Source organism: Drosophila miranda (genome assembly GCF_003369915.1).
Source record: "Drosophila miranda strain MSH22 chromosome Y unlocalized genomic scaffold, D.miranda_PacBio2.1 Contig_Y3_pilon, whole genome shotgun sequence".
In the NCBI taxonomy this organism is placed as follows: domain Eukaryota; kingdom Metazoa; phylum Arthropoda; class Insecta; order Diptera; family Drosophilidae; genus Drosophila; species Drosophila miranda.
The window spans coordinates 5,945,719-5,966,546 of NW_022881625.1; the positions used below are offsets into that span (position 1 = coordinate 5,945,719).

At 39.5% G+C, this 20,828-nt stretch overlaps 2 long non-coding RNA genes across 4 annotated transcripts; one reads left to right on the top strand and one right to left on the bottom strand.

Annotated features, from left to right (window-relative positions):
• Positions 1–4,821: 4,821 nt before the first annotated feature.
• On the bottom strand, positions 4,822–5,461 carry LOC117194730. 2 transcript variants are annotated; one of them, XR_004474894.1, is made up of 3 exons: positions 5,158–5,461; positions 5,045–5,090; positions 4,822–4,937 (listed from the first exon to the last, which is right to left on the bottom strand). It is a non-coding gene; the product is annotated as an uncharacterized LOC117194730 (long non-coding RNA). The 2 variants fall into 2 exon arrangements; XR_004474893.1 differs by having other exon boundaries at positions 5,045–5,461.
• Positions 5,462–18,838: 13,377 nt separating this feature from the next.
• On the top strand, positions 18,839–19,833 carry LOC117194731. Of its 2 annotated transcripts, none has more exons than XR_004474895.1 (3): positions 18,839–18,857; positions 18,916–19,276; positions 19,610–19,826. It is a non-coding gene; the product is annotated as an uncharacterized LOC117194731 (long non-coding RNA). The 2 variants fall into 2 exon arrangements; XR_004474896.1 differs by lacking the exon at positions 18,839–18,857 and having other exon boundaries at positions 18,866–19,162; positions 19,231–19,276; positions 19,610–19,833.
• The last annotated feature ends 995 nt before the right edge of the window (positions 19,834–20,828 follow it).

Here is a 20,828-nt window from a genome sequence, read left to right on the forward strand (position 1 = left end):
TGGAATGGTCGCTCAGAGACTACAGGATTTCCCATTGGAGGCTTGAGAGTTATGTTTGGGGCTTTCACTTGTTTGCAAACTTCACATCTCGCAATAAATTCTTTGACGTCTTTTATCATATTTGGCCAAAAAAGATTTCGACGAAGCTTTTCAAAACGTTTTTCCGATGCCACCATGAGAACTATGAGGAGGCGCGTGTGCATTATACAATACAGACTGTGTCAATTCTGATGGTACCCAAAGTTTCCAGCAGATTGACTCTGACACTGAGTCTCCTTGGTAAAACTGAGTTCGCCTGTAAATGTAACGATCTACAATTTTCAAGTCTGGCAAACGGCTTTGATTCTCTGTAATTGTATCTTTTAACTTGGTATAGCTATTGGACCAGAAGTGAGGCGATTGTAGGTCGACTTCAGGCAACACCACTTCTATTTCGCTTATCTCTTCAGTCGGTAGTCGAGAAAGGGCATCTGGGACTATGTTAAAGCTTCCTTTTCTGTGTTCTATTTCAAAATTAAAATGATGCAGTTTTAGTGCCCATCTAGCTAGTCTGCCATTCAAGTCTGTCTGCCTCATAAGCCATTTTAAACTAGCGTGGTCCGTTATGACTTTGAACTCCAGACCCTCTACATACTCCCTAAATTTCTCTATGCTCAATACTGCAGCTAAACACTCCAATTCGGTTACACAGTATTTTTGTTGGGCTTGATTTAGCTTATAAGAAAAATATGCAATTGGCCGTTCTATGCCATCTTCGTCCAACTGGGCCAGGACTCCACCGACACCGATATTGGATGCATCGCATTGAATTATAAACGGTTTCTCGAAATTGGGTGTGACTAATAACGGTGCTGAGGTTAATCGATGTTTTACCTCTTCAAAGGCTTGTTGTGCATCCTCAGTCCATTGAAAAGACTTAACCTTCTTGGTCAGGTCTGTGAGTGGTGCTGTCAGGGATGCATAATTTTCTATAAATCGGCGATACCAACCCGCACATCCCAGAAACTTTCTGAGTTCTTTCACCGAACGAGGTGGGAGCAAATTTCTGATGGCGGAGACCTTTTCTGTATCTACCTTAATGCAACCTTTACCTATTACATAACCAAGATAACGAACTTCAGGAACACACCAGCGACATTTGTCTAAGTTCAACGTCAGGCCTGCATTTCTCAACACAGTGGACATTTCTGTCAACAGTCCAAGGTGATCCTCAAATGTTTCACTAACCAACAACAAATCATCAAGATAGACAAAGACTCTATTCTTGAAATGGGGTGGAATAATCATGTCCATTAATCGACACATTGTTTGTGCAGCGTTCGTAAGTCCAAAAGGCATGACTCTGAATCTATACAAAAGGCGATTTGGTACAGTGAAGGCTGTTAGATCTCTACAAGATTCTTTCAGATTTATTTGCCAAAAGGCGTGCTTCAGATCTAAAGATGAAATAAATTCTGCTTTCGGTAACCTCGATAAAATACCATTTATCTTGGGTTGTGGATAAGCATCTAGACACATACGAAATCTGATACCCTTTTGTACTACTGAAACGGGACTACTCCAAGAACAAGTTGGCGGTGCTACTTCTATGACTCCTAAACTAAGCATATCATCGATTTCCGCATGAATCCGTTTTTCCACAGCCGGGGATACTGAAAAATATCTCTGTTTTATTGGTTTTGCCGATGGAAGTAATTCGATTGAATGCTCTAACATGGACGTTTTCCCCAAGCCTTCCGTATTAAAATCTGGGAACAAAGCCACAACCTTTTCCATGCGTTGTTGTTGCTCGGCATTTAACAATTCTGGCAATTCAATCTCATTTATTGACAAAGTTTTCGCTAGTTTCTCCATCAGGCCAAAAGTATTCCAAAAATTCATTCCCAGATAAAGGTTTTGTTTCAAATCAGGAATTATATATAAGGTTAACAATCTAGTCTGATTCCTAAAGCTTACTTCAGTTTCTACGTAACCAAGAATGTTGTATTTTTGTCCTCCAGCTGTTTCAACTTGCGACTTGCTTGCAATATAGGGCCTATTCTTGCTTATAAATTCCTTTGCAGCTTCCCCACTAAGGTATGAAACTGATGCACCAGAATCTAATAATCCTCCATAAGTCTTACCAAATATATCTATTTCTACAAATGGTCTAATATCCTTTTTTATATCAACAATCGAATCTAGACTCAGCGATATACCCCTCATTCTATCTTTAACTTTTCTTATAAAGTTACGAAAACGAACGGTATTTCTCTTAGTTCGGACACAACTGGGTTTTTTAACTAAATCGCTACCAAATATTTTTTCTCTTATTTCTTCATAGTTTCGAAGTCTCATATGATACGGGACTATTGGATATAATTTACCTTGAATATTTTTAGAATTTAAATATTTAGGAATTATATTGACTTTCGGACAGTAAGAAGAAGAATGCTCTTTATTTAATGTTGAGGATTTGAGCGGTAACTGCTGTTCTTGTTGCCGCTCAACCGTCGGTTTTCCTGACAGGTTTCACAATTTGGTCTTATTATATTTTCAGCTCCGCAACCTAAGCAAAATATCTTCTTATCAGATTGGCAATCTGCGTGTTTATGGCCAAACCTGCGACAATTCCAGCATTGAATCTCTTCTAAGGCTCTAGTTCTTTTTAGTTCGCAAATTTCTTGCTCTCCTAGATGGTTATCTGAACGTTCTTGGTCATACTCCAATGCATTAATTTGCTTTCGTGTGTTTGCTTTCGGGTTAGCGGTGTTATACTCCTCACTAAAAGCTTCTCGTCTAAGGACTAATTTTCTCAACTGGCTAACCGAATTGATTTCTATATAGAACAACTCCTTTCTCATAAACGGTCTCAGATTTCGTTTCAGAATTGACGTTAGTTGACTCTCGCTAATAGGGTATTGTAAGCGATCTACTAAATGCATAACTCCGTTATGAAATTCATCAAAACTTTCGCTGATTTGCTGCTTGCGATCTCTTATCAATTCTCTCACGTCATCGTCAGATAGCGGTTCCAGAAAATAGGATTTCAGCGACTTACAAAGATCGGACCAGTTTACTCTGTCTACAGTGCGTCTGTATCTCCAGAACCATTCACTTGCTCGGCCACTAAAGAGAATATGAATGTGTTCGCACAACACTTCAAAGTTTCCTCGTAAGCTATCATTTGTCAAAGCTGTAATCATGTATATGAACTTCCCTACCGGCATACCATTGCGTGAGCCATTATACTGCACTTTCCAGCTACTAATAAAATTTGCTACTTTTCCCACATCGCGACTTAGATTGAAACTACCATTTCTCTCCGGTAGATTGTTACTATTTCTATATTCATTGGGTATGAAGGTGGGTACGTCTCTTTCTAGATTAAGTGACGAAGCTCTAGTAGTTCTTCTTCCCCAATCAGGTTCATTGTTATTTCCATTATCATCTGCATTGGTATGGAAGTTAGGTATTGCATCCGTTCTTCCTGCCCTGTCTGTTGTTAACTTAGAAATTTGACGAGACAGTTCCGAGATCATGGACTGCATTTGACTAATTTGCGAAGTTATTCGATGATCTACCTGTGATACTATTCTCTGCTCTAAGAAACCTACATCTTGGTTTGGGTTATCCGCAGAAGCAGAATTAGACAATACGTTACTGTTATCCTCGAGATCTACTATCTCATTTGATTGCTGCGACTGTCTCTTTTTCTTCTTTTGACTATTAGTTAACAGAATCCTCTCCAAACTATTTGTTTCCAGGTTCAGATTGTGGTCGGCAACATTTTCGGAAAGAACCTCTAATAAACTGTTTCTTGTAACATTGTTTTGACATGTTGGGCAAGATCGCGACTTATCAAGCCAATTCAAAATGCATCGTGTTATGAGTTTTAAATCCAATGAAATCATTGGGTGTGAACAGACTCTGCAAACCTGTTCATTATATGTGGATGTGGTCATATCTAAGCTTCGTCTTACGGCCATGGTGCACACATAAATCAATCTTTAAGAATTTTACCGAATAAATGCTCGAAAATGTCAAATTCACTCCAAAAATAAACTATACGGATAAAGGGTATTGAGATTTGGAACATACAAAGATTATGGCAATACATATCACACCATGACTTGTTCCCAAAATATACTATTAAAAAAAAATATTGTCTTCAACACGAGCTGAAGCTTCAAAAAAAAAAATATACCAATTGTTCCGGGCAGCAAGATTTAATGACTAGCATTCTAAATCTTAAAGATTTCCACAGACATTAATACAATTTTCTTCCACTTAGCTCCTGGCACGCATATAGACCCGATGCTCCCTTATCGTTTCGGACAGAATGGACTGTGACTTGCACCAACCATTGCAGTTTTCCAGAAAGGAAACAAAAGCAAAAATTCTATATGCTGAAAATAACTGAGACACAAAGTTTTGTTACTGTTGTTGTTGTATCGTGCCCCACGTTGGGCGCCACTTTTGTAATGTGCCCCGGTGTTCTGGTGTGGTAGCTTTCGAGACGCATTCCACAAACTAGACAACTTGCATAGATGTTATGGTTAGCACTGTGTGGGATCTCTCGGCTAGGGCTCGTCGGATGGGGGGGATCTTTCAGTTGTTCCAGCTAAACACATACAAGAGATTCTGGTGCTAACCTGGCCGTTAGGTGTTATACAAATCAAATCAATAGTGCCATATGCATCGCCGCACGGAGTTAGGTCTTGTAATCTCCGCGTTTACCCACCCTACCATGTTAACTCTGCTCGCCTATTTCTTGTGTTAACCCTTAAACCTCTATATGTTCCCCCTTCCCAATACCCCTGTATAGTTATTCTACTCCAATTTCATGTTGATCAATCTTCAGTGTATTTTCATATTTTAACTCCACTCCAACTAACAACCATCCTCAGCATCACCTCAAATCTTCATAACATCTTATTTATCTACAGTTACAGCAACTTAATTTTAGGGGTTTTTTTTATATATATAAAGAGGAGAAAAGTTTAGAAGAACAAATCAAATTATAAGCAAAGCGGTGTTTTTCTTACTTTTAGTGGTAGCTTACGTTTGGTTTTCCATCGCTGCAACAGGCCTGCATGCATTGATGTGTCCTAGATTAGATTATAATGTACAAAATTTAAATGCAAAAAAAATAATAATAATAGCAATAGTAGCTACGGTTGAATTCAGTGTGTGTGTGTGTGTGTCAATCCTTTTCCTTGAAGACATCCGATATGGATATGTCTGTGCCTATCCAGGCCACGACATAGAATTTCAGAGGCAACTGTATGTCCTCTGCCAAGGTCAAAAATAAGGTTGATCGCAAATTTTCGTTGTGCGGCAGAAGTTTGACCTCCGTTGGATAACTTTCGTCAATATTAAATTACACTGGAGAAACCGAGATCGACTGGCAAAGCTCAGACCCCTTTTGGCGAAGAAAAATTTTATCAGCCACATGTCAAAGCGGGGGGTTATGTAATTACCGTTTTGGGCTTGAAACCGGGTTTATCTTTGGAGAACCACAGATTTTTCGGCTTTTCGGCACACTGATCTTAATTTTTTGGGGCAGCTTGGCATGTGCACCCTACTTTCGACGATTTATTGATTTCAATTTTTCTTTTTTTTTCACACACGTGTATAACCTTTTATTCTTTTCTTTTCTTTTATCTCGCCGTACCACCAAACTGACCTTCCACAATTTAGTTCCATGGATCGAATGATCCAGCGCTTGAGCTTTGATTTTGATTCTTCATCCCATTCTAAAGCACAAGGGCTAGATAACCCACCAAGATAACCCAAAGCTCGCTCTCTCGTCAAAAGCTTTCGCTTTATTCCCGTTTATTCCCTTGCATGCAGATAAGCTACAGCTCTGTGCACACAAATAAGTCCATCCAAATATGGGCCGTCACACCTTCGCTAAGGTGTTAGTCATTTCCTTATACGTGATCTTGATGATTAGCTTGTGAAAATAACGAATTGTTTCTACCTTATCTTCATTGCCTTTTATTAGCTCAATTTGCCGATTGTAATAGTTAATTGGTCTTTCCGTGATAGCAATGTGATTTAGATTGTCTTCCTGTGCGCTATGTACAGTTGCACCAACGCTATTGGAAGCTTCTCCAAGGAGATTTTCATTAATCTTTACCCTTGATAAGGCATCAGCTACATGATTTTCTTTGCCTGGTAGATATTTCATTTTAAAATCAAACTCATTCAGTTTTATTTTCCACCTTTGTAATTTCATATTTGGCTCCTTGAGGTTGTTCAACCAAATCAAGGGTTTATGATCGCTTTGTATCTCGAATGTTCTACCGAACAGGTATGAACGGAAATACTTGGTTGCCCATACGATCGCTAATAATTCCTTTTCGATGACTGAATAGTTTATTTCATGTTCATTTAGGGTTCTGCTAGCGTAACAGATCGGTTTGTGTTCTTGTGACAAAACCGCTCCCAATGCTATGTTACTAGCGTCGGTTGTTACCGTGAACATTTTGTCAAAGTCTGGGAACGCAAGGATAGGGTCTGAGGTGATGAGTCCTTTTAGTCTCTCAAATGCCTCGACGTACTTTTCTTCCTTGTGGTCTATGACAGCTCCTTTCTTTAGTTTGAGTGTCATGGGTTTCGCTATGTTTGCAAAATTAGGAATGAATTTCCTGTAGAACCCGCACAGACCTAAGAATGACTTTATTTGTTTAGTCGTTTCTGGTATTGGAAATTTGACAATGGCAGAGATTTTGCATGGATTTGGTACTATTCCTTCAGTAGTGACTACATGACCTAGGAATTCAGTTTCCTTTTTCATGAATTCACATTTATCCATTTGTAGCTTCAAGTTGGCGTCTCTCAACTTTCCAAATACTCTCCTTAGTGACAACAAGTGTTCTTCCAATGAAGTGGAAAATATAATGATGTCATCTAAGTATACAAAGCAATCTTTGAAGATTAACTCTTCTAGCAGATTGTTCATACATCTTTGGAAGGTAGCTGGGGCAGTGGTTAGCCCAAAGGGCATACGAGTGAACTCGTAATGTCCATGCTTAGTGGAGAACGCAGTTTTGGGGATTGAGCTAGGTTCCATGGGTATTTGATGGAAACCTTTTGCTAAATCGATTGTCGTAAAATACTGACATTTACCTAGTTTGTCTAGGATTTCATCCATTCGTGGAGTTGGGAATTTGTCCTTAACTGTTATTTCATTAAGATTTCTATGGTTTACTCCCATTCGATATTTTTGCTTTCCTGAAGCATCTATCTTCTTCGGAATCATAGATATGGGCGAGCAGTAAGGAGAATTCGACTTTCGAACTATTCCCTGCCTGATCATATCTTTGATTTGCTGGTTTACCTCCTGATCATGTATCTGGGCATATTTGTATGGTCGTCTGTAGACCGGGTCTTCATGTTGAGTTTTGATCTCGTGCTTGATTGTACTTGTGAAAGTCAAATTGTCACCTTCTCTGTACTGCACATCCTTAAACTTATATAAGACCTTCTTTAACTCTTCCCTCTCTTCGTCGTTTAAGTGTTCCAATCTTAATTGATTACATTCCCTTAATTCACTGTCTAGAGCGGAAGCGAAGTATTGATCTCCCTCTGGAGATGGGTCAAGGCACTTAGGTGCGATCTTCTCTTCTTTTGTAGAGGGATCAGTGCACTTCTGTGCGGTCTTGCCGGCTTCAATAGCTTCTCCACTCTGAATGATTGGGTACGACCTAGCTCCTAGTGTTACAGTGTCATTTCTGTAATCGATGACGGCTTTACTTGCCATCAAGTATTCTCTTCCTAATAAAATATCATAATTTTCGGAAAAGTTATGTATGTAGAACTTTTGTTCGGACGGACATGTTTTGTTCGCATTCCTCATTATACTCTTAGTTAAACGGACAGGTCCATTGATGGTATGGACCGTAAGGTTATCTCGGAATCTGTATAATTTTCTTTCATGATGTTGATCGATGATCCCGAGTCAACATACACCTTAATATTCTTTTATTAATGGTAATGTTTATATAGGGTCCTCCTCGGTTTCTTCCGAGGCGGCTTGATGAAAATTTACGTCCATCTTCGTTTGGCCACTATGGCTCTCCCTCCCTCTTTTAGTAGGTTGGTTGGGTCCACTCCCACTAGCTTGGTTTTGAGATATTTGCTGATTGAATGGATTCTGAGCCCTACCTTGATTCAAGGAATTTTTGAACTCATTGTATAATCCAGGATATTGGGAATTTTGATTTTGATTTGTTCGATTAGTCTGACCTGTTCCAGATGAACTCTGAGTTTGATTGTGATAGTTAGTAGTATTATAATTTGGATAATAGTTTCCAACATTCTTTCGATTTGATTGAGACGATTTCGATTGACCTTTATTTGTACCTGAATCTGTTGTACTAGCTTCGTACAATCCTTCTTCTTGTGCTGCCTTCTTAAGATTAGACAATGTGGTAATATCTTTTCTTGCTAAGGTCATGAACATTCTGTCAGGAAGTTTTCGAGTAATGACATCTTTAATTGTGTTGTTCAAAGCGTTTTTATAAATGACTTTATTTTCTGGTATGTTTTCTAAGTTTAGCTTATTGTTTATTAATAATGCTTTTATCTCTAATTCTTCTATAAACTTATGAAGACTGCCGTTGAATCTGGTGGAGTTCTTCATATGGTGTGTGATTTTTGAACTCGTTGATCAGCGCCGTCTTCAGTTCGAGCCACGTGTTGGGTTGTATCATTTGCGATATGCGTTGTGCCTCTCCTGACAGTTGGATCTCGGTCGCTCCAAATAGGATCCTTTGTTGGCGAAGATCTTCAGTTGGATATAATCCGCATACATATTCGATTCGTTTGATAAATGAGCTTAGTTGTCCAGATGAACCGTCATAGGCAGGTATTTGTCTGATCGACAGCAGTGCCTGGTTCAAGTGAATTTCGCTCAATGATAGTGGTGGTAACGCCATGTTGTTGGTGTTAATTGGGTTTTGTTTTGTTTTCAGTAGTTTTTAACTTTATTTTGGTTCACTTGTAAGTTTTTTGATTTTGTATTTAGTGTTTCACTGTTCTTGGTGGATCACTATCTCCGCTTACTTCAGTTCACTTAATTTTAGTTTTGCAAATCGTATGTGCTCGTAACACATAGGTTCTTTGGCGGATTTCACAATATTATTAACGATTCCGGAATTACGTGATCACAGTAATTAGAAATTACACATGCTGACCATTACCGAAATATAGGAGTTAATTTTAAACGAAATCCTACCGACTGCGCCAGTTAAATATCCGCAACTCGAAATTTAGTTTTTAAAAAAGATTTTATTTTTAATACTTAATTTCTTTATGACACAAGATTGGTTGAATTCCCCGACTTAACTTTACGTCTGCTTGTCTCAAACGGAACTGATCTCTCTGCTGCTGGCTAGTTTCCATGAGCCCTTCTCTTGGAACTCCCGACTCTGGCTTCGGGCGTTGCTTTCCTCGGCTGCATCTTCGTGTCGGTGGCGTACGTGCCTGGATCGATATTTGGGGATGCGTCGGCTTTGATGAAAGGCATCCACTGCTGGCGATCGGTGTTGCATTACATGACGGAGCTAGGAATGTGATACTCCTTGGGTTTATGTCTAGCTTTGATTGGTCCTCATGAGGGGCGTGGTTCTAAAGAATCGGTTTCTCGAGAGTGGCGTGATTCTAATTTTGATGAAACAATGTGGTCCATTGTTTATATTATGGGGGGCCCTAGCTTGGAGTATGGGAAGAAACAGTTATTGATTCTTGAGTGGGGTCCTGTTACTTGTGTGGATAGGGTGGATGAATTGTACATAAACATAATGTGTATGGGATGTGGGGAATTATGGATATGTCACTATATATAAATATTTAGCCAACGAACAGTTCTGGCATCTACGCCATACCTCTTGAGTTGAGTTTCAATTAAGACCGAGAATCAGGAGATTTACCCAGGAAAGCAGTGTAAAGAAAAACCTAGCTGGTATGCCCGTGATTAGTTTGGAAAGTGTTCGTGGTAATATATATATATAAGAATTTGTGTTATAGGACGGCGGCCCGTAGCCACGGTACTGCTCGGGCGATCATCAGTTGCATAGGAGTGCATAGGATCGAAAAGACAAGTAGTGAACCCGCGGGAAAACACCGAACAGCGAGACCTGCAGCTTGGCGTTGTCTGTCGAAAGCCTCAACAACCGTGTGGATGCACGGCGAAAACCAAGGGGCGCCTCCGGAACTTTATTTTTTTGGCGTCATTGATGTCACCCGTTATCGAGCCTCCAATGAAAGTGTAGTCCGCAGACCGACGTCGAATCGGATCGGCAACCTGAAGTCAAGCTAAGGAGCTAATGTACCCCATCGTCAACTGATTTAGCTGCGCCAGCGACACCCAATAATGAACTCGAATTGATTGCATTATTGTTGGATTCTTCCGGAGGCGCAGTCCTACTCAGCTGACATGTCTCTCGACCAAGTCAATAGAGGATCGTAGTTACTCGATGATGTTACACACGCCCCTTTTTCCTCTAGATTTTATGTGCCAGGCTAAAACCATTCTCTTTCGTCACACGATGTATACAGTTTTATAGTTTTATAGGTATGAGAGCAACATTAATTTTTCTTGAGATTACAAAGCAGTACACTCTAGTACGCTCACGTGCATATATACTCGTATTAAATATCTTTTCTTTTTCTTAGAAGTATACACCAACGTCATCATTGAGCTCAACGATCACGGATGGAATAAACGGTACTAGCCTTCCAAAAGCGCTGTGAGTTTGTAAATAAGAACAAGTACATATATGCACTGAGCTGGGAAGTAACCTGCGTGTTACATATATTTTTCTATTGATATCACCTTTATATATCCGTAACCATAATGTATTGGTACCTCTCACCCCTTTAGAATCTCTTACCCATATATGATGGTCATTTTTAAATCTTTATTTTTCCTAATATTTCTTCTTAATTCTTTATTAAGCTATCAAGACACAGCAAAAAAAAAAAAAAAAATGAATTTAATTATAAGTTAAGAAAACCCCCCTCCAAGAATTTAATTATATGATTAGGGATTTATTGAAATATATATATAATGATATTGATTTTGAAGTACAACCATAATATGTTCTAAATTCAGGAGTCCGTCCTAAGAAAGGCATGATCAAGGTGGTGGGATGATAACTGTTTAACGTTATTCAAGGGTCAATACGGTCAGGTTACCTGTATAGCATAGGTTGGGAGGGTAGAGAAGATAGAGATTCTCACTAACACCGGAGTTTCTCATCATTTGAGTAGAGTAATTGATAAGTATGTCCACACTTTCCACAACCAACTTGTTAGTCCCATAACCAATTCCTTGCTCCGGTTAAACCTGGATTCTGTTGTTAGTTTTATGTTTGGTTCTTCTTTTTTTTAATTTTTAAATGTGCACCTAAAACATTATGCGAGTGTGTGTCAGTATGTGATAGGAGAGAGTAGAACGAACCCCGACAATCCGGCGAGCTTAGTCAGATCATAGCTAGAGGTGCACACGAAATCTCTTCATACTAGTATGGGTTAACGACAGCTATCCCACACCAGCACGCTACATAATTGGCGCCCAACGTGGGGCCCGAAGGGACATGATCTCTCGTACTTAACTTTAGTACCAGAGGCATGTCATTCTGGGGCTAGGCTCCACCATAGCTCTATATTCCATCCAAAACAATAATTCTCTGGTAATGCCATACTGATAGATCTCTCCGGGTGGGAGTACGACAGCTGTTGCCTACGGAATCTACGACTATTTTTCATGGTTGGAAAAGTCGACCTATGTATAATCTGTTGTCTCTTACGCCGGATGGACTAGCTTATATAGGTAGTTACAATATGCTAATATCACGATATAGGACTCCACCAACGAGATAACTAAAGATGTTGACTTAGGGAACTGCGGGAGTTATTCAAAAGACGGATACCCCGACTCAAAGTTATATTCATTAAATTATCTCGAGCTTGGCTGTAGAGATTCCTTTATCAAATTCTAGTTTGTGTTAGGAAAAATTCACAGATTTTAGGAATCACGATCGTCTATTTATGATAAGTAGAGACTGTCCATTATCCGGACTTATACCTTCGAAACTGGTAATAGAACTGGCCAACATACCCAACTTAATTACTCAACTATTCAAATGGAAACGTACAGTTAGTAGTAGACCACCTAGATCATGCCTGGAGAGGGCGAAAATATTAATTATTTACCGACGGAAATAAGAAAAATTTCATATTCATTAACTCATATTTGCATATTAGTTTCATAATTTTATTTTCATTATTATTATTTTTTTTTATTTATTAATATTAAGAAATTCATACAAATCATGGCGGTCCACCGTAGTAATGAAAATGTAGCTTCGGCATTGATTAACCAAGACTCGTTTTGCATTATTTGCCAGGGAAATTTGCGGCAAGACCAGTTGATAGCTACCACGCCTTGTCACCACCGATTTTAAGACACCCTTTTTGTTAATATGTGACGCAAGCACTTTTGGTTTGAGCTGCGTACTAGCTCAATTAAACGAGGAAGGGATAGAGTTACCTATAGCTTTTATGTCCGAGAAACTTTCCAAGGCGCAAAGAAACTATTCGGTCACCGATTTCGAGTGCTTGGCAGTGATTAAAGGAATAAAGAAGTTTAGAGCTTACGTAGAAGGACAGGATTTCCAAGTTATAACGGACCATGCGTCCCTACAATGGCTTATGAGGCAAAAAGATTTGTCAGGTCGCTTGGCCCGCTGGGCTATAAAATTACAGGGATTTAATTTTCAAATAGCACATCGTAAAGGGTCCGAAAACGTAGTGGCCGACGCGTTGTCACGCCAAGATGAGCCCGAGGTACGAGAGTTGAACGGCAACGGACCCATAGTCGACCTTACTTCTACAGAGTTTAAATCGAAAGAATACATGGATCTAATAGAACACATAAGGCTCAATCAACTTAAGTTACCCGATTTGAAGGTTGACGATAATTTGGTGTATAAAAGAACCGAACCATCCTCAGGGGACGCGATAGCAGATAAACAAACTTGGAAGCTTTGGATTCCATCAGGTCTTACCAGCGATATAATTTCCAGGGCTCATGACCCCCCAGACGCTTCCCACAGTGGTATTGGGAAAACCGTTGAAAAAGTGAAAAGGTACCTGTTTTGGCCAAAAATGGTTACACAAATACGAGCCTATGTATCACAATGCGACGTTTGTCGCCTGACCAAAAGTGCTAATGTCGTCTTAAGACCACCAATGGGTAAGCCAATGAATTCAGAAAGACCTTTTCAAAAGCTTTATCTGGATTTGTTGGGCCCGTATCCGCGTTCCAAGCAAGGGAATATTGGTTTCTTAATAATCGTAGATCACAACACCAAATTTCATTTCTTATGTCCGCTCAAGAAGTTTACCTCAAGTAAGGTGTGTGACTTCCTAGAAAATATGTTATTTAGTACTTTCGGGGTCCCTGAGACTATACTCACCGATAATGGTTCGCAGTTTGTCTCTGGGAATTTCAAGTCATTTCTTACCAGATTCGGGGTAACTCACCGTTGCACTGCAATATACTCACCGCAAGCCAATGCCAGTGAACGGTTAAACCGATCCGTGTTAGCGGCTATAAGAGCGTACGTCGGCAAAGATCATACTAATTGGGACAACAAGTTACCTGAAATTAGTGCGGCGTAACGAGCCAATATCCATAGAAGCCCAGGGTATTCGCCGTATTTTCTTGCATTTGGGCAGAATATGATTCTTAACGGAAAGGATTATGAACTACTCAGACGACTAAATCTCCTATCGGATGACACCAGAGTCGAATATCCAGATGTAGTACAAGTATGTCGACAAGCCGCTCAGCAAAAGGTAGCTGAATCACACGAGCAGAATGCGAGGACATACAACTTACGTAGCCGGGTCCGTCAACTTAAAGTTGGAGACGTCGTGTATGCCCGGATTTTTTGTCAGAGCAACGCTTTAAAAAAGTTCAGCGCTAAGCTGGCGCCTGTGTTTATATCAGCCAAGGTTATTCGCCGAGTGGGGACAATGTATTACCAATTAGCTAGCGAAGATAAGAAAAACTTAGGAGTCTATCACTGTAAAGATATTCAGCTTAAACCTTAGTAAATGGCCTTCTTCAGTTTAAGTCTCATTGTAAGAACAATTACGTCTTCAACTGTGGTGTACGGGCCGAATTTGGGGAAAGAGTATGGAACATCACGGATAAGCACAGTTTTCTTTTGGTCGTAAGCTGCAAGCTTTCCGAAAAGCTTTCTAAAGAGAGTCGGCGCGCAGCGCACGCATTTCACCTTGACGATTTCACCGTCACGCTCACCTTGACCCAAGAGAGTAGCGTAGCGTAGGGAGAGCATAGATTAAAAGCTTGACCAAAATGTCGCTCAATTGGGCGAAAGATCATCCGATTTTACAGTTAAAGTTTCTAAGATCATCCGATTATGCAGTTAAAGTCTCCAAATATCATCCGATCTTCGAGCTTTTGGTTCGGTACCGCTTAGCTGAACTTGCAGAAGTTGTGCTGGAGTTATTGACTGAGAATCGATTGATTAAAGCGGACGTGTTTACTCGGGAATAAATAAATATATATAGTGACATATCCATAATTCCCCACATCCCATACACATTATGTTTATGTACAATTCATCCACCCCATCCACACAAGTAACAGGACCCCACTCAAGAATCAATAACTGTTTCTTCCCATACTCCAAGATAGGGCCCCCCATAATATAAACAATGGACCACATTGTTTCATCAACATTAGAATCACGCCACTCTCGAGAAATCGATTCTTTAGAATCACGCCACTCATGAGGACCAATCAAAGCTAGAATTAAAACCAAGGAGTATCATATTCCTAGCTCCGTCATGTAATGCAACACCGATCGCCAGCAGTGGATGCCTTTCATCAAAGCCGACGCATCCCCAAATATCGATCCAGGCACGTACGCCACCGACACGAAGATGCAGCCGAGGAAAGCAACGCCCGAAGCCAGAGTCGGGAGTTCCAAGAGAAGGGCTCATGGAAACTAGCCAGCAGCAGAGAGATCAGTTCCGTTTGAGACAAGCAGACGTAAAGTTAAGTCGGGGAATTCAACCAATCTTGTGACATAAAGAAATTAAGTATTAAAAATAAAATCTTTTTTAAAAACTAAATTTCGAGTTGCGGATATTTAACTGGCGCAGTCGGTAGGATTTCGTTTAAAATTAACTCCTATATTTCGGTAATGGTCAGCATGTGTAATTTCTAATTACTGTGATCACGTAATTCCGGAATCGTTAATAATATTGTGAAATCCGCCAAAGAACCTATGTGTTACGAGCACATACGATTTGCAAAACTAAAATTAAGTGAACTGAAGTAAGCGGAGATAGTGATCCACCAAGAACAGTGAAACACTAAATACAAAATCAAAAAACTTACAAGTGAACCAAAATAAAGTTAAAAACTACTGAAAACAAAACAAAACCCAATTAACACCAACAACATGGCGTTACCACCACTATCATTGAGCGAAATTCACTTGAACCAGGCACTACTGTCGATCAGACAAATACCTGCCTATGACGGTTCATCTGGACAACTAAGCTCATTTATCAAACGAATCGAATATGTATGCGGATTGTATCCAACTGAAGATCTTCGCCAACAAAGGATCCTATTTGGAGCGACCGAGATCCAACTGTCAGGAGAGGCACAACGCATATCGCAAATGATACAACCCAACACGTGGCTCGAACTGAAGACGGCGCTGATCAACGAGTTCAAAAATCACACACCATATGAAGAACTCCACCAGATTCAACGGCAGTCTTCGTAAGTTTATAGAAGAATTAGAGATAAAAGCATTATTAATAAACAATAAGCTAAACTTAGAAAACATACCAGAAAATAATGTCATTTATAAAAACGCTTTGAACAACACAATTAAAGATGTCATTACTCGAAAACTTCCTGACAGAATGTTCATGACCTTAGCAAGAAAAGATATTACCACATTGTCTAATCTTAAGAAGGCAGCACAAGAAGAAGGATTGTACGAAGCTAGTACAACAGATTCAGGTACAAATAAAGATCAATCGAAATCGTCTCAATCAAATCGAAAGAATGTTGGAAACTATTATCCAAATTATAATACTACTAACTATCACAATCAAACTCAGAGTTCATCTGGAACAGGTCAGACTAATCGAACAAATCAAAATCAAAATTCCCAAAATCCTGGACTATACAATGAGTTCAAAAATTCCTTGAATCAAGGTAGGGCTCAGAATCCATTCAATCAGCAAATATCTCAAAACCAAGCTAGTGGGAGTGGACCCAACCAACCTACTAAAAGAGGGAGGGAGAGCCAGAGTGGCAAAACAAAGATGGACGTAAATTTTCATCAAGCCGCCTCGGAAGAAACCGAGGAGGACCCTATATAAACATTACCATTAATAAAAGAATATTAAGGTGTATCGCTGACTCGGGATCATCGATCAACATCATGAAAGAAAATTATACAGATTCCGAGATAAAAGACGATAACCTTACGGTCCATACCATCAATGGACCTGTCCGTTTAACTAAGAGTATAATGAGGAATGCGAACAAAACATGTCCGTCCGAACAAAAGTTCTACATACATAACTTTTCCGAAAATTATGATATTTTATTAGGAAGAGAATACTTGATGGCAAGTAAAGCCGTCATCGATTACAGAAATGACACTGTAACACTAGGAGCTAGGTCGTACCCAATCATTCAGAGTGGAGAAGCTATTGAAGCCGGCAAGACCGCACAGAAGTGCACTGATCCCTCTACAAAAGAAGAGAAGATCGCACCTAAGTGCCTTGACCCATCTCCAGAGGGAGATCAATACTTCGCTTCCGCTCTAGACAGTGAATTAAGGGAATGTAATCAATTAAGATTGGAACTCTTAAACGACGAAGAGAGGGAAGAGTTAAAGAAGGTCTTATATAAGTTTAAGGATGTGCAGTACAGAGAAGGTGACAATTTGACTTTCACAAGTACAATCAAGCACGAGATCAAAACTCAACATGAAGACCCGGTCTACAGACGACCATACAAATATGCCCAGATACATGATCAGGAGGTAAACCAGCAAATCAAAGATATGATCAGGCAGGGAATAATTCGAAAGTCGAATTCTCCTTACTGCTCGCCCATATCTATGATTCCGAAGAAGATAGATGCTTCAGGAAAGCAAAAATATCGAATGGTAGTAGACTATAGAAGTCTAAATGAAATAACAGTTAAGGACAAATTCCCAACTCCACGAATGGATGAAATCCTAGACAAACTAGGTAAATGTCAGTATTTTACGACAATCGATTTAGCAAAAGGTTTCCATCAAATACCCATGGAACCTAGCTCAATCCCCAAAACTGCGTTCTCCACTAAGCATGGACATTACGAGTTCACTCGTATGCCCTTTGGGCTAACCACTGCCCCAGCTACCTTCCAAAGATGTATGAACATCTGCTAGAAGAGTTAATCTTCAAAGATTGCTTTGTATACTTAGATGACATCATTATATTTTCCACTTCATTGGAAGAACACTTGTTGTCACTAAGGAGAGTATTTGGAAAGTTGAGAGACGCCAACTTGAAGCTACAAATGGATAAATGTGAATTCATGAAAAAGGAAACTGAATTCCTAGGTCATGTAGTCACTACTGAAGGAATAGTACCAAATCCATGCAAAATCTCTGCCATTGTCAAATTTCCAATACCAGAAACGACTAAACAAATAAAGTCATTCTTAGGTCTGTGCGGGTTCTACAGGAAATTCATTCCTAATTTTGCAAACATAGCAAAACCCATGACACTCAGTCTTTGACAAAATGTTCACGGTAACAACCGACGCTAGTAACATAGCATTGGGAGCGGTTTTGTCACAAGAACACAAACCGATCTGCTACGCTAGCAGAACCCTAAATGAACATGAAATAAACTATTCAGTAATCGAAAAGGAATTATTAGCGATCGTATGGGCAACCAAGTATTTCCGTTCATACCTGTTCGGTAGAACATTCGAGATACAAAGCGATCATAAACCCTTGATTTGGTTGAACAACCTCAAGGAGCCAAATATGAAATTACAAAGGTGGAAAATAAAACTGAATGAGTTTGATTTTAAAATGAAATATCTACCAGGCAAAGAAAATCATGTAGCTGATGCCTTATCAAGGGTAAAGATTAATGAAAATCTCCTTGGAGAAGCTTCCAATAGCGTTGGTGCAACTGTACATAGCGCACAGGAAGACAATCTAAATCACATTGCTATCACGGAAAGACCAATTAACTATTACAATCGGCAAATTGAGCTAATAAAAGGCAATGAAGATAAGGTAGAAACAATTCGTTATTTTCACAAGCTAATTATCAAGATCACGTATAAGGAAATGACTAACACCTTAGCGAAGGTGTGACGGCCCATATTTGGATGGACTTATTTGTGTGCACAGAGCTGTAGCTTATCTGCATGCAAGGGAATAAACGGGAATAAAGCGAAAGCTTTTGACGAGAGAGCGAGCTTTGGGTTATCTTGGTGGGTTATCTAGCCCTTGTGCTTTAGAATGGGATGAAGAATCAAAATCAAAGCTCAAGCGCTGGATCATTCGATCCATGGAACTAAATTGTGGAAGGTCAGTTTGGTGGTACGGCGAGATAAAAGAAAAGAAAAGAATAAAAGGTTATACACGTGTCTGAAAAAAAAAAGAAAAATTGAAATCAATAAATCGTCGAAAGTAGGGTGCACATGCCAAGCTGCCCCAAAAAATTAAGATCAGTGTGCCGAAAAGCCGAAAAATCTGTGGTTCTCCAAAGGTTTCAAGCCCCAAACGGTAATTACATAACCCCCCGCTTTGACATGTGGCTGATAAAATTTTTCTTCGCCAAAAGGGGTCTGAGCTTTGCCAGTCGATCTCGGTTTCTCCAGTGTAATTTAATATTGACGAAAGTTATCCAACGGAGGTCAAACTTCTGCCGCACAACGAAAATTTGCGATCAACCTTATTTTTGACCTTGGCAGAGGACATACAGTTGCCTCTGAAATTCTATGTCGTGGCCTGGATAGGCACAGACATATCCATATCGGATGTCTTCAAGGAAAAGGATTGACACACACACACACACACTGAATTCAACCGTAGCTACTATTGCTATTATTATTATTTTTTTTTGCATTTAAATTTTGTACATTATAATCTAATCTAGGACACATCAATGCATGCAGGCCTGTTGCAGCGATGGAAAACCAAACGTAAGCTACCACTAAAAGAAAGAAAAACACCGCTTTGCTTATAATTTGATTTGTTCTTCTAAACTTTTCTCCTCTTTATATATATAAAAAAAACCCCTAAAATTAAGTTGCTGTAGTTAGTTGGAGTGGAGTTAAAATATGAAAATACACTGAAGATTGATCAACATGAAATTGGAGTAGAATAACTATACAGGGGTATTGGGAAGGGGGAACATATATAGGCGAGCAGAGTTAACATGGTAGGGTGGGTAAACGCGGAGATTACAAGACCTAACTCCGTGCGGCCATGCATATGGCACTATTGATTTGATTTGTATAACACCTAACGGCCAGGTTAGCACCAGAATCTCTTGTATGTGTTTAGCTGGAACAACTGAAAGATCCCCCCCATCCGACGAGCCCTAGCCGAAAGATCCCACACAGTGCTAACCATAACATCTATGCAAGTTGTCTAGTTTGTGGAATGCGTCTCGAAAGCTACCACACCAGAACACCGGGACACATTACAAAAGTGGCGCCCAACGTGGGGCACGATACAACAACAACAGTAACAAAACTTTGTGTCTCAGTTATTGTCAGCATATAGAATTTTTGCTTTTGTTTCCTTTCTGGAAAACTGCAATGGTTGGTGCAAGTCACAGTCCATTCTGTCCGAAACGATGAGGGAGCATCGGGTCTATATGCGTGCCAGGAGCTAAGTGGAAGAAAATTGTATTAATGTCTGTGGAAATCTTTAAGATTTAGAATGCTAGTCATTAAATCCTGCTGCCCGGAACAATTGGTATATTTTTTTTTTTGAAGCTTCAGCTCTTGTTGAAGACAATATTTTTTTTTAATATTATATTTTGGGATCAAGTCATGGTGTGATATGTATTGCCATAATCTTTGTATGTTCCAAATCTCAATACCCTTGATCCGTATAGTTTATTTTTGGAGTGAATTTGACATTTTCGAGCATTTATTCGGTAAAATTCTTAAAGATTGATTTATGTGTGCACCATGGCCGTAAGACGAAGCTTAGATATGACCACATCCACAAATAATGAACAGGTTTGCAGAGTCTGTTCACACCCAATGATTTCATTGGATTTAAAACTCATAACACGATGTAAACATATTTTCCATAGAACATGCATTTTGAATTGGCTTGATAAGTCGCGATCTTGCCCAACATGTCAAAACAATGTTACAAGAAACAGTTTATTAGAGGTTCTTTCCGAAAATGTTGCCGACCACAATCTGAACCTGGAAACAAATAGTTTGGAGAGGATTCTGTTAACTAATAGTCAAAAGAAGAAAAAGAGACAGTCGCAGCAATCAAATGAGATAGTAGATCTCGAGGATAACAGTAACGTATTGTCTAATTCTGCTTCTGCGGATAACCCATACCAAGATGTAGGTTTCTTAGAGCAGAGAATAGTATCACAGGTAGATCATCGAATAACTTCGCAAATTAGTCAAATGCAGTCCATGATCTCGGAACTGTCTCGTCAAATTTCTAAGTTAACAACAGACAGGGCAGGAAGAACGGATGCAATACCTAACTTCCATA